We start from the raw sequence: 22,201 nt of genomic DNA, 5'->3' as shown, positions 1-22,201 counted from the left end.
TTATTTCTGATAGATATAAACAGTTTATAGATATAAATCTGTAAACAGTTTATAGATATAAATCTGTAAACAGTTTATAGATATAAATCTGTAAACAGTTTATAGATATAAATCTGTAAACAGTTTATAGATATAAATCTAATATAAATCCGGGTCTGGTTTCTGTCAAGATGCAGGAACTAAGCAAATTGCTCCATCCTGTTTGATGATGATGATCAAACATTCAGGTAATTAGTTCAGTTTTTATTAAAGGGTTAAAAATGACAGCGGCTGCAGAGCGCCATGGCAACGGGACAATAAGCTGATCAAATGTAAAACAACTTCAGATCATTTATATTTGCTTTTCCTTGCTTGGTGTCGGCACGCAAACCTGTCGATATGACAACTGAGAGCAATATATTACCCAGAATGCCCTGCACCGTCGCTAACTTCCTGCTGCTGAAGCGTCTCTGGTCAGTTGCATTCAGACCGCTTTAGAGTCCACTAGAACCGGACCGAGACAGTTCGGTTTTGAGTCCATTTTGGAATTCAAACTTGCATTCAGACCCGGGGAGGGCAGTCCTGGTCCTGGAGGGCAGTCCTGGTCCTGGAGGGCAGTCCTGGTCCATCAGCTGAATCACCTCCTCAGTCCAGTCCAATCCAGTCCGTTCTCCAGAATCCTGCTAATGACCTCATTATTTGACTCAGGTGTGTTAAGTAAAGTTGCAGGAGACCCTCCAGGCCTGGACTTGCCCAGCTCTGTCCTAGACAAACAGACTGATTCTGATCCTGATCCTGGGTTGGTCTGAATGCATCTTTAATTCTCCAGGTGTGGCTGAGCTGGACCAATCAGGTGATTGGTTGCATTTATGGGTGATTTATGAAAGAGACAGTTATCGTTATTAGAGCAAACCACAGAAGAAGAAAAAACACTGAACTTACAGCAACATGTATAAAAAACAAACCAGAATGAAATGTTAGAAAGATAAAGAAAAAGATAAAGAAAAACTCTGCATGACGTTTCTATGACGTACAAAAACTGAAAAATGCCTAATTTTTATGCATTATTCTGAATCTTATTACAGCTGCAGGAAAACGGTACCAATTCTTTTTTCGGTTCTGGTTCCCGTTGTTAATTCTTAAACCATGACTGGGACTTTTATTTTGAAAGTGATCGGTGTAGGCGGAAGTGACACCAGCTTATCGGTTTATTTCAGTAAATCAAATAAAAGCGGCGCTGCGGCGGTACCGCTGCGCGGCCCGGTACCGCTCCGCGGCCGAACCTTAGCGGGACTGGGTCGAAGGACGGTTCCGGTACCTGTAGGATCCGCCGGCAGCTCCGCAGAAACTCCTCCATCTGTTAGCCGTTAGCTTCCAGGCGGTACCGCCCCGGTTCTGCTGAAGCGACCGAACCCAGCCGTTAACGGGCACCGCGGGCTCGCCTGGCGGGGGGTTCGAACCGGAACGTGAGCGGGTAAACTCCCCACTGCAGGAGGCGACCGTTAGCACAGAACAGGGTGAAAGGTCAAGGCGGCTTCACTGCCTCACTCCAGGCTCGGAAAACAGAAACACGTTCTGGAGAACTACTGGACCAGAACCCCTAGCTGCTCAGAACAGGAAGTCGCCTCGCATTAATATTTGTCAGATAAAACATGTTCAAAATATAAAGTGGTCAGAACACAAAAGGTCAGAGGGCAAACGTAAACAGATTTGTCCAGAGACCAGGAGCGAATACGACAAAATTCATCACTGAAGTTTCCCTTCAGCGAACAGCACAACTGTTCCCTAAGAATCTCAGGCCACAGACAATTTACAAACATTAAATATTTTAAACAACAGAAAAAGATTGAATCAAATATACCAACACCTGAAAACGACAAAAGAAACCTTCCCAACTTCCCACAGAACAGAAAACATTTGGGTTTTCTTGTGGTCGCAGCAGGGGGCCATGAAGGCCGACGACTCTTCAATCTGACTAATGAAAAGGAGTCAGTCTGACTGAGGCTGCAGCGCCGCCTGCAGGCAGCACCGGGACTACAGTAAATTCTGTTCAATACTTTTCTTTAGTCTCAGAGAAACAAAAACAGAGTCGACAGATTTTTATCAGATTTTATTTAATTTGTTGGTCAGAAATACGGATTCTAATCTAAAATCTGTTCTGAGTTTAAAGGATTAATTTACAACATGTGCGCTAATATGAAATATTCAGACTGTATAAAAATCACGGACTGATCAGACGTCTAATTTCCAGCAGCACTTGAAGGCAGCACTCCTTCCAACTGGAACTCTGGGTAATGTAGTGCCACCTCCGCCTCCATTAATGGCTGAAATCAGACAGACACTGAAGGATGAAACAGAGCAGACCATAAATCTGATCGTTAAACATGTTTGTAAATTGATGCTGGACCAGCCGGTCCAGAACCAGAACTTGGTTCAGTTAAATTTATGATTCAATCAGACAGAAAAACTGTGATGAAGATAAAACGTTTGAGGCCTGAAGGAGGAGCAAGATGCTAACACTGATGTCAACATTGATGGAACGACTCCTTCACAGAACCGCTCATCAGAACCGACCCAGGCCCACGAAACAGACCAGAACATTGTGTGTTTGACTCCAAGTGTCTCCTGATGGTTGACCTCTGACCCCGACCCAGGTCTAGAGCTTCTCCACGTAGTTTCCAGGGAACATCCCCTCTCTGCCCCGCAGCCGGCCGAACCACCAACCCGACGGATCTACGAGACAGGAACCAGAGGAACGGGTCAGAACCACAGCTTCATATTTACTGCAGAACAAAATCAGGACCGCAGCCGACAAGTTTGTTAGATTTTGATTTCTTGTGCAGAAAGTTTCCAGCTGGATTCACTGATGAGCCTCATCTGTATTTACGGTGGCAGTATTTTAATAATCCAGCTCAACACGACCTAATACTTAAACAAACTCTGAAATAAAAACAGATTTCCACCCAAAAATATGTTCCAAAAATATTATAAATACATAGCAAATATTTTCATAGCAAAATTCAACAAAATTAAATTGCCATATTTATCAAAACTTTAATTTTGAAGTCAAAACGTTCTCTCCAACTTTTGTTTCTCATTTTTTCATTTTTATCTCACGTTTTTCATATTTGCTTTACAATAAACACCAAGTGGATTTTTTTTACCCGACTCGCTCGACTTCAGTAACAACAATAAACTTAGTTTGAGCCCAGCAGGGGGTTTCAGACCAGATCCGTCACATCTGAAGCCCCAACAAAGCTTTTCATGGGACTAAACTCAAGTGTGCTGAAACATTATGTTATTAATAAAGTCAATGCAGGTTTTATCTGTTTATTAATTTATACCAATCAGTTCCTCCAGTTTATTGACAATTACTGTGGAAATTGATGTAAAATCATCAAACTTTACATGATCAGGAATTCATTGCAAATTTTTCTCAAAAAACTTTCTTGTACTAAACAGCTGCCTCAGCCTTTGTTGGGCAGATTTTATGTCATAAAACCTTGTCATAAATAAGTGCAAATACTTCAAAAATTTCCAAATTAATAACACAAACACTTGGATTTTTTATTGTACAAACATTGAAAGTACAATATTATGAGATTCTGGAGGGACTGAAAAGATGTTCAATAATATTTAAATTGAAGGATTGATATGTTAGCAGTTTGTGGACCGGCCCTTTAAGAGCCTCCAGGGTCTTGATTTGGCCCCAAACGAAATGAGTTTGATTCCACCAGGCAGAACCGCAGAGTCGGTCCCAACGGGTCCACGACTCTACAGAACCGCGGGGACTGGCTGTAGTTCACCCTGAGGCCTGTGGGGGGTGCTAGAAGCACCAATGGCTTAAACACATCTCATAGCTGCCGGGCTGACGTCACAACCTCATGCGCAAATAAGGCTCTTTTTTTTCGCTTTCAGTTACTATGACTGCTATAAAAGCCAAAGTCTACTTAAGACACAAATAAAACAATACTATGATACACTTTATTTACGTTTTCATGGATTTCCAACCGACCCTGAATTAAGTAGAAGGTGGTTTATATATATTCTAAGTTACCAGTTTAAGCTACCAGTGAAAGCTACCAGTTGAAGCTACCAGTTGAAGCTACCAGTTTAAAGCTACCAGTTGAAGCTACCAGTTAAAGCTACCAGTTGAAGCTACCAGTTAAAGCTACCAGTTAAAGCTACCAGTTGAAGCTACCAGTTAAAGCTACCAGTTGAAGCTACCAGTTAAAGCTACCAGTTGAAGCTACCAGTTAAAGCTACCAGTTAAAGCTACCAGTTGAAGCTACCAGTTGAAGCTACCAGTTAAAGCTACCAGTTGAAGCTACCAGTTAAAGCTACCAGTTAAAGCTACCAGTTGAAGCTACCAGTTGAAGCTACCAGTTGAAGCTACCAGTTAAAGCTACCAGTTAAAGCTACCAGTTGAAGCTACCAGTTGAAGCTACCAGTTGAAGCTATCAGTTGAAGCTACCAGTTGAAGCTATCAGTTAAAGCTACCAGTTGAAGCTATCAGTTGAAGCTATCAGTTGAAGCTACCAGTTGAAGCTACCAGTTGAAGCTACCAGTTAAAGCTATCAGTTGAAGCTACCAGTTGAAGCTACCAGTTGAAGCTACCAGTTGAAGCTATCAGTTAAAGCTACCAGTTGAAGATATCAGTTAAAGCTACCAGTTGAAGCTACCAGTTGAAGCTATCAGTTGAAGCTACCAGTTGAAGCTACCAGTTGAAGCTACCAGTTGAAGCTACCAGTTGAAGCTATCAGTTAAAGCTACCAGTTGAAGCTACCAGTTAAAGCTACCAGTTGAAGCTACCAGTTGAAGCTACCAGTTGAAGCTACCAGTTGAAGCTACCAGTTAAAGCTACCAGTTGAAACTACCAGTTGAAGCTATCAGTTAAAGCTACCAGTTGAAGCTACCAGTTAAAGCTACCAGTTGAAGATATCAGTTAAAGCTACCAGTTAAAGCTACCAGTTAAAGCTACCAGTTGAAGCTATCAGTTAAAGCTACCAGATGAAGCTACCTGTTAAAGCTACCAGTTGAAGCTACCAGTTAAAAGCTACCATAAAGTTACCAGTTCAAGCTACCAGTTCAAGCTACCAGTTCAAGCTACCAGTTAAAAGCTACCAGTTGAAGCTACCAGATGAAACTACCAGTTAAAGCTACCAGATGAAGCTACCTGTTAAAGCTACCAGTTGAAGCTACCAGATGAAGCTACTAGTTAAAGCTACCAGTTAAGTCTACCAGTTGAAGCTACCAGTTGAAGCTACCAGATGAAGCTACTAGTTAAAGCTACCAGTTAAGTCTACCAGTTGAAGCTACCAGTTGAAGCTACCAGATGAAACTATCAGTTAAAGCTACCAGTTAAGTCTACCAGTTGAAGCTACCAGATGAAGCTACCAGATGAAACTATCAGTTGAAGCTACCAGTTGAAGCTACCAGTTGAAGCTACCAGTTAAAGCTACCAGTTGAAGCTATCAGTTAAAGCTACCAGTTGAAGCTACCAGTTAAAGCTACCAGTTGAAGCTATCAGTTAAAGCTACCAGTTGAAGCTACCAGTTGAAGCTATCAGTTAAAGCTACCAGTTAAAAGCTACCAGATGAAGTTACCAGTTCAAGCTACCAGTTCAAGCTACCAGTTCAAGCTACCAGTTAAAAGCTACCAGTTGAAGCTACCAGTTGAAGCTACCAGTTAAAGCTACCAGTTGAAGATATCAGTTAAAGCTACCAGTTGAAGCTACCAGTTAAAGCTACCAGTTAAAGCTACCAGTTGAAGCTATCAGTTAAAGCTACCAGTTGAAGCTACCAGTTAAAAGCTACCAGATGAAGTTACCAGTTCAAGCTACCAGTTCAAGCTACCAGTTAAAAGCTACCAGTTGAAGCTACCAGATGAAACTACCAGTTAAAGCTACCAGATGAAGCTACCTGTTAAAGCTACCAGTTGAAGACCTCAGTTAAAGCTACCAGTTGAAGCTACCAGTTAAAGCTACCAGTTGAAGCTATCAGTTAAAGCTACCAGTTGAAGCTACCAGTTAAAGCTACCAGATGAAGTTACCAGTTCAAGCTACCAGTTAAAAGCTACCAGTTGAAGCTACCAGATGAAACTACCAGTTCAAGCTACCAGTTAAAAGCTACCAGATGAAGTTACCAGTTCAAGCTACCAGTTAAAAGCTACCAGTTGAAGCTACCAGATGAAACTACCAGTTGAAGCTACCAGATGAAACTATCAGTTAAAGCTACCAGTTGAAGCTACCAGTTGAAGCTATCAGTTAAAGCTACCAGTTGAAGCTACCAGTTGAAGCTATCAGTTAAAGCTACCAGTTGAAGCTACCAGTTGAAGCTACCAGTTGAAGCTACCAGTTGAAGCTATCAGTTAAAGCTACCAGTTGAAGCTACCAGATGAAACTATCAGTTAAAGCTACCAGTTGAAGCTACCAGTTGAAGCTATCAGTTAAAGCTACCAGTTGAAGCTACCAGTTGAAGCTACCAGTTGAAGCTACCAGTTGAAGCTATCAGTTAAAGCTACCAGTTGAAGCTACCAGTTAAAGCTACCAGTTGAAGCTATCAGTTAAAGCTACCAGTTGAAGCTACCAGTTGAAGCTATCAGTTAAAGCTACCAGTTAAAAGCTACCAGATGAAGTTACCAGTTCAAGCTACCAGTTAAAAGCTACCAGATGAAGTTACCAGTTCAAGCTACCAGTTAAAAGCTACCAGTTGAAGCTACCAGTTGAAGCTACCAGTTCAAGCTACCAGTTCAAGCTACCAGTTAAAAGCTACCAGTTGAAGCTACCAGTTGAAGCTACCAGTTAAAGCTACCAGTTGAAACTATCAGTTAAAGCTACCAGTTGAAGCTACCAGTTGAAGCTACCAGTTAAAAGCTACCAGATGAAGTTACCAGTTCAAGCTACCAGTTCAAGCTACCAGTTAAAAGCTACCAGTTGAAGCTACCAGTTGAAGCTACCAGTTCAAGCTACCAGTTCAAGCTACCAGTTAAAAGCTACCAGTTGAAGCTACCAGTTAAAAGCTACCAGTTGAAGCTACCAGTTGAAGCTACCAGTTAAAGCTACCAGTTGAAGCTATCAGTTAAAGCCACCAGTTGAAGCTACAAGTTGAAGCTACCAGTTAAAGATACCAGTTGAAGCTATCAGTTAAAGCTACCAGTTAAAGCTACCAGTTGAAGCTACCAGATGAAGCTACCAGTTGAAGCTAACGCCGCACAACAAAGTTTGCAGCCTTCACTTCACTCCTGATCAGCTTCTTCAGCCTGAAGATGACGGTACAGGAGATGTTTCCTGTGTTATTCCCATTGAATCGCTTCTGCATTCAGCCTGAAACAACGAGTTTTTGGGAACGAGAGCGCAGAGCCGGACAGCCCAGAAACTGATCCGCCTGTACACACCGCTGTAAACACTGTCCTGTTGAGCCCTTCACAACAAGCATGCAAGAGTAATAAAACGAAATAACCTTAAGCAGCACGGCCATATTTTTTTAAAAGTCAACTCTGAACCTGAACATTCAGCTGAAGCAGAACTCAGAGCTGCTGTAGTTAAGCTCTGGACTTGTTGTGCTTCATCAGGCTGGAAGCAAAAACCCTGAACATAATCCGCCCCCCGCCCCGCATTGCGTTTATTCACGTTAACAATAAACACGTAATATACTTGAGAATAAGGTACAAACATTGTCTGTTAGAATGGACGAGAAATGTTTCGATACTTAAATAGCAGATTTTTACAAGAAAAATGTCGGAGAATATTGTCTACTAGCACAAGCTAAAGCTAATGTTAGCCACAATGAGCTAAAGCTAATATTATCCACAATGAGCTAAAGCTAATATTAGCCACAATGAGCTAAAGCTAATATTAGCCACAATGAGCTAAAGCTAATATTAGCCACAATGAGCTAAAGCTAATATTAGCCACAATAAGCTAAAGCTAATATTAGCCACAATGACCTAAAGCTAATGTTATCCACAAAGTTTAAAGAAAGTAAAACTCACCTTCGTATCTGTGAATGTATAACGAGGCGAACATCTTAAAACCTTTCTTCGGCTTATTGTTGGGGCTTCTGATCGATGTACATTATTAACTGTTAGCTTGGGAAAGCCCTGCAGAAACCCGGCGCAAAGTACAGTTTTTCAACAGATCGGAAACTATTGAGCCGTTTTTCCTCGAACGCGGAAGCTCAGGTCCAATTAGCCCAATTCAAGGGAGATTAGCATGGAAACGGCTCTGGATGACCTGTGGTTTTCATTTATTGTTGACATCAATCTGTGTTTTCAGTTATTGTAACGGAAACAGGACCTGACCATGTAAACCCGGCCTGGACCCAGCCGGTACCAGCGGGTCCACTGGACCCAGCCGGTACCAGCGGGTCCACTGGACCCAGTCCGGTTGCAGACCTACCTTCAGTGAGGATCTCGATGACGTCATCGGCGTTGAAGCTCAGCTCGTCGGTGTCCTGGGCGTCGTAGGCGTAAAGAGCTCTGCACTGGGGGGACCGAGGTTTGGGTTTAGGCCGACCCGCTCCCGGTACCGGCTTCACCTCCTTGGAGAGGCGCCTGTGGAACCTGCGGGCCAGGAGTATCGACACACGTCACCGCTGGGCAGCAGAGCAGCTGCCTGGAGGTGACCTTTGACCGCTGAGGCTTCTGGACCTCACCCTGCTGCTCCCTGGTCAGGGACGTTCATGAACCCCATGTCCTGGTTCTGGGGCGGCCGGTTGCTGGGCCGGTGCTGGTTCTGGAGGCGGGGCAGGGTGGGTTGGTCCATGCTGGACTGCTGCCTTAGGGTGGACCCTCTGGAGGGGCGGGGCCTCCTCTGGAAGCCCCGCCCCCTCGGCTGAGAGGTGCTGCAGCAGAAATAAAAGAAGTGATGAGATTCCAGAACCGGTTTCAGAGAGGTTCTGGTCCAGAGAGAGACTAGCTGGTACCTGAGTGGTTCTGGTAGGTGGGCGGAGCCTGGCCCCCATGTAGCGGCTCTTCCGGTTATCCTTCCGGGTCGGTCCTGCAGGTCAGACACAGGAAGTGATCAGGAGGAGACATGAAGGTTCTGTCATGGGGATGAACTGGGTCAGAACTTACTGGAGTTCTTTGGGAGGCCCGGCCCGATGGAGACGTGCAGAACCTTACCACTGGGCTTCAGAACCACCTCATCTCCCTGGCCCGCCTGGAACTGGATCTGCCTGGAACCGGATGAGCTGAACAGATGGCGGCCCTTCTTCACCTTGAACTCCAGGCTGGATGGAGGACAGATTCAGGACGGGTTCTGGTCATGTTCAGGTGGGGTTCTGGTCATGTTCAGGTGGGGTTCTGGTCATGTTCAGGTGGGGTTCTGGTACTCACAGGTTGTTGAACTTTAGTGCCAGCTTGCGGTCCGTGTTCTCCTGGTACCGTTTCACCAGCAGACTGAGGAACTCGGTCTTGAAGACGCTCTGCAGGACGCTGTCGTACTCTTCTTCATGGACAATGAAGAAGTCGTCCTGCAGAGTGCTGCCAGACAGACGGGCGGGCCAGAACCATCAGAACCAACGCTGGGTCCAGGTGGTTCCCCTCTGGTTCTGGACTCTTACCTAAGAGAAACTGACTGGATTCGGTTGAGCTGGATCTTCCTCTTAAGAACCTCATGGATCTGACCCTTATCCGGACCTTGCTTCACCTTTTCTCGGCCAATCAGATACAAGAACTTTGGGGTCAGGATGAGGTCACGCTTCGTCGTCTGCAAAACAGCAGCAACAAAAACGGGTTGGAGAACATCTGGTTTACAACAGCAGAAAGAACCGGGACAGAACCAGCACATCTGGACCACACAAGTCAAGAGCTTCAGGAGAAAAAGAGGAGAACCTCCATCACTTGGACAAACATCCAGGTGTGACTTGACATCACAAGGACGGACCCAACAGCAGTAATCAGGTCAAAGGTCATCTCCAAATAGCCAGAAGTCAATCACTCTCTAGAGGGAAATTATTCCTAGAAGGTGACGCCCCTGAGGACATGAAGAACCTTCAGTTTTTGCGGTTCGTACCTTGAAGCGTCGGTCGAACTTGACGACCACGTCAGCAAAGTCGATCCTCTCGCCGGCCCACAAACTGCCGGATCTCAGGTGGTTGTCGGTTCCGATGTAGTCACCTACGAAGTTCCTGTTGATGCTGTTCTTGCGGCGTTCCTTCTTGTTCAGCAGAATGTCTGAGGCTGGAAAAAGAATGATCTGTGAGGACTCAAACCGGACCAGGACTCCTGTCTGAGGTAGAACCGCTGACCTTCCGCCCTCATCCTGACGTATTTGCGGACGGCGATGTGTTTGCGCCATGCCTTCTGGATGACGCGGGCATAGCCGTTGAATTTCCTCTCACGCATCTCCTCCAGCAGGAAGAGCTGCACAGACAAAGAGAGCAGAACCTTTGAGCTGGTGTTGGAGGAGGAAGTACTGTTGCAGAACCAGAACCTCCCAAGGAACCGTTCCATGGACCTGCAGGGGGTATCTTACCGACTCCGGAGCTTTGATGAAGACCTTGGCTGTCCCCAGCTGGAACTGGTCCTGATCCATGTTGACTGAGCGCAGCAGGTGCAGGACGCCCTGGCGCTGCTCGCCCCGCCACTCGGGCCAGGTCTCTCTGGTCAGGATGGCGTACCTGCAGACCGCCAGACCCGTTTAGAGCGTCCGAGCCAGCAGCCGGTTCTGGTTGTGTGGGCTTGATGCAGAACCTGTGCAGGAACTTGCTGAAGACGCGGCGGTAAGCATATCCGGCCCGGCGGACCCGGATGTTCTCCCGCAGGCCCAGGTACTCCACCTGGTGCCGGACCCGGGTCTCCTCCCAGTCTCGGGCCGCTTGGTCTCGTTGGGTTTGATGCACCGGATGTAATGTGGCGTGCACTTCATCAGAGTCTGGACCAGACTGTTGGCCTGTTTCTGGAGGAGTGGAGGTCAAAGGTCAAGGACCAGCCTGGTATCTGGTCACCACAACCTGCTGAAGACTCGACTCACCTTGATTTTGCTGCTGGCCGTGGTCGGCCGGCCTCGTTTTTCCGCCTCCAGGTTCTCCGGGAACAGCGCTCTGATGAACGGACTGACCACGAACACATCACAGATTAAACTACCTCTTATTCTGAAGGGTCACAGCTTCCTGCACCACAGCTTAAAGTGACACTGGCCAAGTTAGATGACAGGAAGTTAATTAAACATAAGGGTTAAACAGCTGACAGAGGACCAGAACCAAACCACTTGGACCTGCAGTGACAGCAGCTGACCATCTGGAGGCGCTGTGGTGTGAACCTGAAATGTCCTCAGAAACACGAGCTGAACTCACAACTCGCTGCTCTGCATCAACTCGATGATGTCATTGAAGAGGACGTCCCGGTTCCGCTCACAGAACCCGCCGACATCATACGACACCTGAGAGCGAGAGATGGGCGAGCAACAGGTGAGGTCGGAGGAGGTCAGGGGAGGTCGGGGTGGTTGGGTCAGACCTTGCCGGCGTAGTGGTGGATGATGAAGCCGCGGTTCCAGCTGCTGAAGTGTTCGTGCGTCCCGATCTGTCCCTGCAGCTTCTGCAGCAGCGTCTGGTCCGCCCCCTCTCCTTTGGCGTGCATCGTGGCGCAGACGTCGTCCAGGACGCTCATCACCCCAGGAGGATTCTGGAAAATGAACAGACGGATGGAGGGAGTGACGCGTGAGGCTCCGCCCCCAGCCGCCTGCGGGTCGGTCCACTCACCAGTTTGGACTCGATGAGGTCACAGACCACCTTGTTGTTGAAATACTCGATGGGGGTCCAATGGATCCCCTCCTGGACGTACTCCTCCTGCAGAACCAGATCGGGATCAGAACCAGAATCGGGCCCCGTTGCGCTCAGCTCTCCGGCTCACCTGCTCAGCCTTCAGCGTCAGCTCGATGAAGATCTGCTGCAGCTTCTCGTTCACAAAGTTGATGCAGAATTGCTCAAAACCGTTTTTCTGAAAGCAGAAGAAGCAGCAGCGCCTGGTTGAGCTGCTGATTTTCACATCAGTGGGGAAAGTTCTGTTAAAGGATGAGCGTCGCAACTGCCTCTGCTAGCACCAAGAAAGTCTGAGTGATGGTCGGTTCCTTCTCTACAGAAACGATGGACAGCTTGGCGCTAAGCTGCTAACGATGCGCGCCTCGCTGATATTCAGAACATTGTTCAGCGTCTCTCCTTCTCTTTGGTGAACACGTTCTGGGCACTAGCGCTAGCTAGCTCACAAACTAGCTGTGTCTGAATTCACGGTCTGCATCGTTGGAAGGACCGGAAGAGAGAAGCATTGAATCGAGACACATCCAGCCTCCTCCAACTGTCTCCACCCCAACCTCAGTGTAACTCACTGTAACACCACCAGGTGGCGCTCCCCCACTGTCTCAGCTTCCATTAAAGGGAAGCTGGACGGCTGATGTCCAGGTGTTCACTTCCTGTGTGTGTCCAGGTGTTCACTTCCTGTGTGTGTCCAGGTGTTCACTTCCTCCATCCAGTCATTCTCTGCTGTGCCAATCGGGCCTAATCATGACTGAATTCAGGCTCCAGATAAACGATCATCTGAGATGGAAAACCAAAGTGTTTTCCCAGTTGATGGAGAATCCCAGCATCAGTAGACGTGTTGCCAGTTCTGGGTCTGCATTGCGGCTTCCTCTCTGGGCCGAGCCAGAGAAACAGCAGCTCGTCTCATCCCTGCCATGTGGCTGCAGTGCTGATTCCACACATTTGGAAATCGTTCAAAGGGAGAGAGCGAGAAACCGATTGTTCGGTTGTTCCGATTCCGGGCCACCTGGAAGTTGCCCTGATGGACTTGTCTAACTGTTAGCACATAGAATGGCCTCAACCTGACCAGGACCACATCGACAATGGGTCTCACTCCTCCTGTTTTTAGGGAATAGATTTTGTGCTATTCTGATTTAGTAATGTAATGATATTAGTTGTGCTACCACCCCACGCCTCTAGAGGCAGCATCAGACCCAAAAGATGCGACTGAGGAGCAGATATTGAAGAACACAGGAAGCTACAGAATCTGTTAAAACTGTGAGCTGCACTAAGTAAATAATAGAGAGAAGATCAAATTCATGCTGAGAGTAAAAATCCTTCATAAAGGTGAAAATATATCACAGATTTCAAGAGAAAATTAAACCATGAAACCGATGATGAAGTAGGAAATGGCGCCCCCTTCACTTCGGAGTGCAACGGTCCCATTTCCATATAAGGTCTGAGGCTGCCAGCGGTCCGTCGGCCTTCCTGTTAGCTGCAGGTCGTTCTGAGTGAACTGGGGGAAAGGAGGAAGCAGGTCTTGTCGCCACGCTATAACGGAATCGGCCTATAAATCCGTCCTTCGAAGGACGCAGACCTGAATCCGGACACAACTTATGTTGTTCACTGTTTGTGAAACGGGTTGTTTCACACCGTGGCTGGAACATTTGGGAATGAAAAGTTGGCTGATGGTATCTAAGCTCTTAGCATGGGATGCTCTGTGACTTGGGGGTTCATTATTCTTCCAGAACACCTTAGTGTTTCTGAACGGGGCACTCAGAGGACAGCAGAGGGCGCTGCGGGTCGTTTGCTCGAAGGTAAACTTCCCACCTTAAAGCAGAGTTTCTCAGGCCTCCTGCCTGCATGTTTTAGTTGTTTCCTTTCACCTGGAGCTGATCAGCCGCCTGCTGCAGCTCTCGGTGGTCATGTGATCATTTGGATCAGCGGTTCTGCAATAGAGGCTCGTCTAAAACATGCAGGCAGGGAGCTGAGGACTGGCATTGAGAAGCTCTGGGCTAAATGCACAACAATAGCAGTTTAGACTTTGAGCAACTTGCTAAAACTGTATTGTGACATTAAAACTTGTTGTGCTGCAGCTGCAGCTGCTTCACCGCATCAGTTCAGCGTCTCGCCGGCTGCGATTCACTCGTCTGGTGTGATTTTAAAATATTTTATGTTTCATTGAGGAGTTTTGTACGTATGTTTCGTGAAATATTAAACTTATATTAAAACTGTTTTATTGTCCATCTGGATGGAGGACAGCAGAATGTTGCCGTTTCCACTGAGTCGTGATTTTAGATGATAAAAAAATCACTATTTTTGATGATGAAAACAGAAACAAGCATAAGAATCAAACCATCAACAATAATGACAGTAATATTAATATTAAAATAATATTCAGAGCACAGCAGCCTCCATCCTCATCCAGAAACAGAAACCCGTTTACCTGGAAGATCTCGAAGCCGTAGATGTCCAGGACTCCGACGTTCAGCTCCTCCGTCTCCTTCTGCATGGCCCGGTTGACGCACTGAGACACAGGAGACACCGGCTGAGACGGACGGGGACAACCAGAGACGGGGACGGACGCTGGGACTCACGTCCACCAGGTAGTCGAAGAGGCGCGTGTAGAGCGCTTTGGACAGGGCGTCCCTGGAGAAGCAGGCCTGCTCCGTGTTCAGGGTGACGGAGATGGACTCGGTCTTGCCGCCCCACTTGCTGTCCATGACCCGGCTGGTGAGCTTGTTGCAGAGTCCGTCCTGAGAGATTCCCAGCAGGAAAGACGGGAACGCCAGGACTGGAGGGGACGGAGGGGAGAAACACGGCGTTGTGAGGAAAGACTGAGGACAGGAGAACCCGGGTTCTGATGGGTTCTGATGGGTTCTGATGGGTTTGGTTCTGTTGGGCCACCCACAGTCCTGGCTCTCCACCACGGCGTAGTTGTTCTCCTCCCGGAAGCCGATGTTCCCCAGGTGAAGGATTCCTGCGACCAGCTGCAGAACCGAGTCCTGATCGTCCAGAGTCAGACCCACGACGGACATGGCGGCCTGGGGACAGAGGGACGGTTACCATGGAGACAGACTCGGGGACGGGGAAGGGTCCGTGGTCACCATGGTGTCGGAGAAGTCCTTCCTGTCGTCCACGTCCTCCACCGTGTACGTTCCCGACTGGTTCAGGTAGAAATAGTAGTCCGGGGTCGTGACCCCCAGGTTCTCCCTCTGCTCCCCGCTGGCTCCGCCCAGAAGCTGACATCATCACAGAGAGACAGGTGAAGCCCGGCGTCCCGGTACACCGAGGTACCTCACTAGTACGTACCTGGTAGTAGATGTGGAAGTTTCTCTCCCCGGGGTTCTGGGAGACGACTCGACTTTTCTCCAGCAGGAAGTTGGAGATTTTCCCCCCATCAGGAGCTCCGCCCCGACTGAACTGGATCTCAAAGTACTTTCCCTGCACAGACAAAAGGCCTGCTGGTAGTACTGTGTATTACTGTGTAGTACTGCTAGAGTGTATTACTGTGTAGTACTGTGTAGTACTGTGTAGTACTGCTAGAGTGTATTACTGTGTAGTACTGTGTAGTACTGCTAGAGTGTATTACTGTGTAGTACTGTGTAGTACTGTGTATTACTGTGTAGTACTGTGTAGTACTGCTAGAGTGTATTACTGTGTAGTACTGCTAGAGTGTATTACTGTGTATTACTGTGTAGTACTGTGTAGTACTGTGTAGTACTGTGTAGTACTGTGTAGTACTGTGTAGTACTGTGTAGTACTGTGTAGTACTGTGTAGTACTGTGTAGTACTGTGTAGTACTGTGTAGTACTGTGTAGTACTGTGTAGTACTGCTAGAGTGTATTACTGTGTAGTACTGTGTAGTACTGCTAGAGTGTATTACTGTGTATTACTGTGTAGTACTGTGTAGTACTGTGTAGTACTGTGTAGTACTGCTAGAGTGTATTACTGTGTAGTACTGTGTAGTACTGCTAGAGTGTATTACTGTGTAGTACTGTGTAGTACTGCTAGAGTGTATTACTGTGTAGTACTGTGTAGTACTGCTAGAGTAGAGTGTATTACTGTGTATTACTGTGTAGTACTGTGTAGTACTGTGTAGTACTGTGTAGTACTGCTAGAGTGTATTACTGTGTAGTACTGTGTAGTACTGCTAGAGTGTATTACTGTGTATTACTGTGTATTACTGTGTAGTACTGTGTAGTACTGTGTAGTACTGTGTAGTACTGTGTAGTACTGCTAGAGTGTATTACTGTGTAGTACTGTGTAGTACTGCTAGAGTGTATTACTGTGTATTACTGTGTAGTACTGCTAGAGTGTATTACTGTGTAGTACTGTGTAGTACTGCTAGAGTGTATTACTGTGTATTACTGTGTAGTACTGTGTAGTACTGTGTAGTACTGCTAGAGTGTATTACTGTGTAGTACTGTGTAGTACTGCTAGAGTGTATTACTGTGTAGTACTGTGTAGTACTGCTAGAGTGTATTACTGTGTAGTACTGTGTAGTACTGCTAGAGTGTATTACTGTGTAGTACTGTGTAGTACTGCTAGAGTGTATTACTCTGTAGTACTGTGTAGTACTGTGTAGTACTGCTAGAGTGTATTACTGTGTAGTACTGTGTAGTACTGCTAGAGTGTATTACTGTGTATTACTGTGTATTACTGTGTAGTACTGTGTAGTACTGTGTAGTACTGTGTAGTACTGTGTAGTACTGCTAGAGTGTATTACTGTGTAGTACTGTGTAGTACTGCTAGAGTGTATTACTGTGTATTACTGTGTAGTACTGCTAGAGTGTATTACTGTGTAGTACTGTGTAGTACTGCTAGAGTGTATTACTGTGTATTACTGTGTAGTACTGTGTAGTACTGTGTAGTACTGCTAGAGTGTATTACTGTGTAGTACTGTGTAGTACTGCTAGAGTGTATTACTGTGTAGTACTGTGTAGTACTGCTAGAGTGTATTACTGTGTAGTACTGTGTAGTACTGCTAGAGTGTATTACTCTGTAGTACTGTGTAGTACTGCTAGAGTGTATTACTGTGTAGTACTGTGTAGTACTGTGTAGTACTGTGTAGTACTGCTAGAGTGTATTACTGTGTAGTACTGTGTAGTACTGCTAGAGTGTAGTACTGTGTAGTACTGTGTAGTACTGTGTAGTACTGTGTAGTGCTGTGTAGTACTGTGTAGTACTGTGTAGTACTGTGTAGTACTGTGTAGTACTGTGTAGTACTGTGTAGTACTGTGTAGTACTGTGTAGTACTGTGTAGTACTGTGTAGTACTGTGTAGTACTGCTAGAGTGTATTACTGTGTAGTACTGTGTGTAGTACTGTGTAGTACTGTGTAGTACTGCTAGAGTGTATTACTGTGTAGTACTGTGTAGTACTGCTAGAGTGTATTACTGTGTAGTACTGTGTAGTACTGTGTAGTACTGCTAGAGTGTATTACTGTGTAGTACTGTGTAGTACTGTGTAGTACTGTGTAGTACTGTGTAGTACTGTGTAGTACTGTGTAGTACTGTGTAGTGCTGTGTAGTACTGTGTAGTGTAGTGCTAGAGTGTATTACTGTGTAGTACTGTGTAGTACTGCTAGAGTGTATTACTGTGTAGTACTGTGTAGTACTGTGTAGTACTGCTAGAGTGTATTACTGTGTAGTACTGTGTAGTATGTGTAGTACTGCTAGAGTGTATTACTGTGTAGTACTGTGTAGTACTGTGCAGTACTGCTAGAGTGTATTACTGTGTAGTACTGTGTAGTACTGCTAGAGTGTATTACTGTGTAGTACTGTGTAGTACTGTGTAGTACTGCTAGAGTGTATTACTGTGTAGTACTGTGTAGTACTGTGTAGTACTGCTAGAGTGTATTACTGTGTAGTACTGTGTAGTACTGTGTAGTACTGCTAGAGTGTATTACTGTGTAGTACTGTGTAGTACTGTGTAGTACTGTGTATTACTGTGTAGTACTGCTAGAGTGTAGTACTGTGTAGTACTGTGTAGTACTGCTAGAGTGTATTACTGTGTAGTACTGTGTAGTACTGTGTAGTACTGTGTATTACTGTGCAGTACTGCTAGAGTGTAGTACTGTGTAGTACTGTGTAGTACTGTGTAGTACTGTGTAGTACTGTGTAGTACTGTGTAGTACTGTGTAGTACTGTGTAGTACTGTGTAGTGCTGTGTAGTACTGTGTAGTACTGTGTAGTACTGTGTAGTACTGTGTAGTACTGTGTAGTACTGTGTATTACTGTGTAGTACTGTGTAGTACTGTGTAGTACTGTGTAGTACTGTGTAGTACTGTGTAGTACTGTGTAGTACTGTGTAGTACTGTGTAGTACTGTGTAGTACTGTGTAGTACTGCTAGAGTGTAGTACTGTGTAGTACTGTGTAGTACTGCTAGAGTGTATTACTGTGTAGTACTGTGTAGTACTGCTAGAGTGTAGTACTGTGTAGTACTGCTAGAGTGTATTACTGTGTAGTACTGTGTAGTACTGCTAGAGTGTAGTACTGTGTAGTACTGTGTAGTACTGCTAGAGTGTATTACTGTGTAGTACTGTGTAGTACTGCTAGAGTGTATTACTGTGTAGTACTGTGTAGTACTGTGTAGTACTGCTAGAGTGTATTACTGTGTAGTACTGTGTAGTACTGTGTAGTACTGTGTAGTACTGCTAGAGTGTATTACTGTGTAGTACTGTGTAGTACTGCTAGAGTGTATTACTGTGTAGTACTGTGTAGTACTGTGTAGTACTGTGTAGTACTGCTAGAGTGTATTACTGTGTAGTACTGTGTAGTACTGCTAGAGTGTAGTACTGTGTAGTACTGTGTAGTACTGTGTAGTACTGTGTAGTACTGTGTAGTGCTGTGTAGTACTGTGTAGTACTGTGTAGTACTGTGTAGTACTGTGTAGTACTGCTAGAGTGTATTACTGTGTAGTACTGCTAGAGTGTAGTACTGTGTAGTACTGTGTAGTGCTGTGTAGTACTGTGTAGTACTGTGTAGTGCTGTGTAGTACTGTGTAGTACTGTGTAGTACTGTGTAGTACTGTGTAGTACTGTGTAGTACTGTGTAGTACTGTGTAGTACTGTGTAGTACTGTGTAGTACTGTGTAGTACTGTGTAGTACTGTGTAGTACTGTGTAGTACTGTGTAGTACTGTGTAGTACTGTGTAGTACTGTGTAGTACTGTGTAGTACTGTGTAGTACTGTGTAGTACTGCTAGAGTGTAGTACTGTGTAGTACTGTGTAGTACTGCTAGAGTGTATTACTGTGTATTACTGTGTAGTACTGTGTAGTACTGTGTAGTACTGTGTAGTACTGTGTAGTACTGTGTAGTACTGTGTAGTACTGTGTAGTACTGTGTAGTACTGTGTAGTACTGTGTAGTACTGTGTAGTACTGTGTAGTACTGCTAGAGTGTAGTACTGTGTAGTACTGTGTAGTACTGTGTAGTACTGCTAGAGTGTAGTACTGTGTAGTACTGTGTAGTACTGTGTAGTACTGCTAGAGTGTATTACTGTGTAGTACTGTGTAGTACTGTGTAGTACTGCTAGAGTGTAGTACTGTGTAGTACTGTGTAGTACTGCTAGAGTGTAGTACTGTGTAGTACTGTGTAGTACTGTGTAGTACTGCTAGAGTGTAGTACTGTGTAGTACTGTGTAGTACTGCTAGAGTGTAGTACTGTGTAGTACTGTGTAGTACTGCTAGAGTGTAGTACTGTGTAGTACTGTGTAGTACTGTGTAGTACTGTGTAGTACTGTGTAGTACTGTGTAGTACTGTGTAGTACTGTGTAGTACTGTGTAGTACTGTGTAGTACTGTGTAGTACTGTGTAGTACTGCTAGAGTGTATTACTGTGTAGTACTGTGTAGTACTGTGTAGTACTGCTAGAGTGTAGTACTGTGTAGTACTGTGTAGTACTGCTAGAGTGTAGTACTGTGTAGTACTGTGTAGTACTGTGTAGTACTGTGTAGTACTGTGTAGTACTGTGTAGTACTGTGTAGTACTGTGTAGTACTGTGTAGTACTGTGTAGTACTGTGTAGTACTGTGTAGTACTGTGTAGTACTGTGTAGTACTGCTAGAGTAGTGTTAGTACTGTGTAGTACTGTGTAGTACTGGTAGTAGAGTGTAGTACTGTGTAGTACTGTGTAGTACTGTGTAGTACTGTGTAGTACTGTGTAGTACTGTGTAGTACTGTGTATTACTGTGTAGTACTGTGTAGTACTGTGTAGTACTGTGTAGTACTGTGTAGTACTGTGTAGTACTGTGTAGTACTGCTAGAGTGTAGTACTGTGTAGTACTGTGTAGTACTGCTAGTGTGTAGTACTGTCTATTACTGTGTAGTACTATAGTACTCACAAATCTGCTGGAGTTGTTGTTGCGGACTGTCTTTGCGTTACCAAAAGCCTCCAGCAGGGGGTTGGGACTGTAGGATGATGTCTTGACCCGCTAGAGACAAGCAAACGTGGTTACCATGGTAACGGGCTGCCGCCACAGCAGTGATGCAGACCCAGAGCCGTCTCCTCCCGTCTCCTCATGTCTCCTCATGTCTCCTCCCGTCTCCTCCCGTCTCCTCATGTCTCCTCCCGTCTCCTCATGTCTCCTCATGTCTCCTCCCGTCTCCTAATGTCTCCTCATGTCTCCTCCCGTCTCCTAATGTCTCCTCCCGTCTTCCTCATGTCTCCTCCGTCTCCTCATGTCTCCTCCCGTCTCCTCATGTCTCCTCCCGTCTCCTCATGTCTCCTCCCGTCTCCTCATGTCTCCTCCGTCTCCTCATGTTCCTCATGTCTCCTCCCGTCTCCTCAGGTCTCCTCATGTCTCCTCATGTCTCCTCCCGTCTCCTCATGTCTCCTCCCGTCTCCTCATGTCTCCTCCCGTCTCCTCATGTTCCTATGTCTCCTCCCGTCTCCTCATGTCTCCTCCCGTCTCCTCATGTCTCCTCATGTCCTCTCCCGTCTCCTCATGTCTCCTCATGTCTCCTCCCGTCTCCTCATGTCTCCTCCCCCGTCTCCTCATGTCTCCTCCCGTCTCCTCATGTCTCCTCATGCTCCTCCCGTCTCTCAGGTCTCCTCATGTCTCCTCATGTCTCCTCCCGTCTCCTCATGTCTCCTCCCGTCTCCTCATGTCTCCTCCCGTCTCCTTGTCTCTCATGTCTCCTCACGTCTCTCATGTCTCCTCCCGTCTCCTCATGTCTCCTCCCGTCTCCTCATGTCTCCTCCCGTTCTCTCATGTCTCCTCCCGTTTCCTCATGTCTCCTCCGTCTCCTCATGTCTCCTCCCGTCTCCTCCCGTCTCCTCATGTCTCCTCATGTCTCCTTCCGTCTCCTCCTGTCTCCTCCCGTCTCCTCATGTCTCCTCCCGTCTCCTCATGTCTCCTCAGGTCTCCTCATGTCTCCTCATGTCTCCTCCCGTCTCCTCATGTCTCCTCCCGTCTCCTCATGTCTCCTCCCGTTCTCCTCATGTCTCCTCCCGTCTCCTCAGGTCTCCTCATGTCTCCTCCCGTCTCCTCATGTCTCCTCCCGTCTCCTCATGTCTCCTCCCGTCTCCTCAGGTCTCCTCAGGTCTCCTCATGTCTCCTCCCGTCTCCTCATGTCTCCTCCCGTCTCCCCCCGTCTCCTCATGTCTCCTCCCGTCTCCTCATGTCTCCTCAGGTCTCCTCATGTTCTCCTCCCGTCTCCTCATGTCTCCTCAGGTCTCCTCATGTCTCTCAGGTCTCCTCATGTCTCCTCCCGTCTCCCCCGTCTCCTCATGTCTCCTCCCGTCTCCTCATGTCTCTCAGGTCTCCTCATGTCTCCTCCCGTCTCCTCATGTCTCCTCCCGTCTCCTCATGTTCCTCCCGTCTCTTCCTGTCTCCTCCTGAGTGTCCAGATCGATTCCAGACTCAAAAGATTAGTGACAATAATAAAAACCTAAAATCGGTTTCATCGTCACTCGCAGATGCAGAGCAAGTCGAGCCAAAGGAGCAGCAATCAGCCACCGGCGCTGCAGCAGCAATCAGCCACCGCGCTGCAGCAGCAATCAGCCACCGGCGCTGCAGCAGCAATCAGCCACCGGCGCTGCAGCAGCAATCAGCCACCGGCGCTGCAGCAGCAACACAGAGTCTGCTGCTTCATCTGAGTCAGTATATCTAGAACCTAGCTCAGGAGGGTTGGTGGAGTTCAGCACCAAAGGAAACGTCTCAGCATTCGGTCTGGACTCCATACCTGTCTCTAGTGACTGTAACCACGGCAGCAGCAGGACACACCTGTACTTTCTGTCCCCCTCCAGACACTTGGACACGTAGCTCATGATGTACTTGGCAGCGACGGTTTTCCCGGCTCCGCTCTCGCCGCTGAGGAGACAGGAAGTAGTTTCACATTCAGCCGTCTCTCTGGTTGGAGCCGTTTCAGAGGCTCCGCCACCTGATGATGACGCACTGGTTCTCGCGTCGATCATCATGTTCCGGTACATGCAGTCGGCCAGAGCGTAGATGTGGGGCGGATTCTCGTACTGCGCCTGGGGGCA

General features: G+C 46.6%; 1 pseudogene; it reads right to left on the bottom strand.

Annotated features, from left to right (window-relative positions):
• Positions 1 to 2,074: 2,074 nt before the first annotated feature.
• The window catches only part of LOC129379986 (unconventional myosin-Ie-like), a 24,953-nt pseudogene continuing 4,826 nt past the window's right edge, over positions 2,075 to 22,201 (bottom strand).

Source organism: Poeciliopsis prolifica, unplaced genomic scaffold (assembly GCF_027474105.1).
Source record: "Poeciliopsis prolifica strain line A6 unplaced genomic scaffold, Auburn_PproV2 SCAFFOLD063, whole genome shotgun sequence".
NCBI classification, from domain to species: domain Eukaryota; kingdom Metazoa; phylum Chordata; class Actinopteri; order Cyprinodontiformes; family Poeciliidae; genus Poeciliopsis; species Poeciliopsis prolifica.
Note: the sequence above shows the minus strand (reverse complement) of the source record. Positions and strands in the feature narration are given on the sequence as shown.